Source organism: Atta colombica, unplaced genomic scaffold (assembly GCF_001594045.1).
Source record: "Atta colombica isolate Treedump-2 unplaced genomic scaffold, Acol1.0 scaffold281, whole genome shotgun sequence".
Classification (NCBI taxonomy): Eukaryota; Metazoa; Arthropoda; class Insecta; order Hymenoptera; family Formicidae; genus Atta; species Atta colombica.
Window position 1 is genome coordinate 753,597 of NW_017259383.1, and position 658 is coordinate 754,254.

General features: G+C 38.1%; 1 protein-coding gene across 1 annotated transcript in view; it reads right to left on the minus strand.

Annotated features, from left to right (window-relative positions):
* The window catches only part of LOC108689927 (protein Fe65 homolog), a 161,859-nt gene that overhangs the window by 56,751 nt on the left and 104,450 nt on the right, over positions 1–658 (minus strand). The window lies entirely within an intron of this gene.

Genomic DNA, 658 nt, shown 5'->3' on the forward strand with positions numbered 1-658 from the left:
CCCTATTTTCTCGCTTTTAGATTTATTGAAATTTTATGCGGTATTTCGATGAGGTCCGACTCGAAAGTTTTATCGATGGCCGCGATGGGTGGTCGGACCTTATATTACGCAGGAAAAAAAAGAGACGAGGGACCGGCTTCTATTTTGCTGCTGGAAGCCATATTCCATTTTCCTGTATTCCAGAGAAAAAGAGAAAGAGACTTCAGGATACCTCAGTTGGTCGAGATGAAAAAATAAAATCCCAATAGTAAGCTACTTTCTGATTCATGATCATGGTTCCATGTATTTCTTTTTGCTAACAGGATAATATCGAGATAATTCTTTCAAATATCGGAAGTACTGTAAGTCTCTTTTAGATAATCACTTTCATATTTTTGTTGTCACTTTTATCACTTCTATGTGGAAAGAAATCCTGAATAGCTTATAAAAAATTAATTCTGCGTTATCGAAAGTAAAATCGCGATAACGTACGTTGACACATTTTTTTGTCGAAACGACAATACTTTATCGTATTCTCGTCCTATCGCGCCCTTAATTTCCACACGCGGCAATATCGTTCTATCAATGTGCATCGGGAAACCATTTATCGAACGTCAAAGAGAGAGAGAGAGAGAGAGAGAGAGAGAGAGAGAGAGAGAGAGAGAGAGAGAGAGAGAGA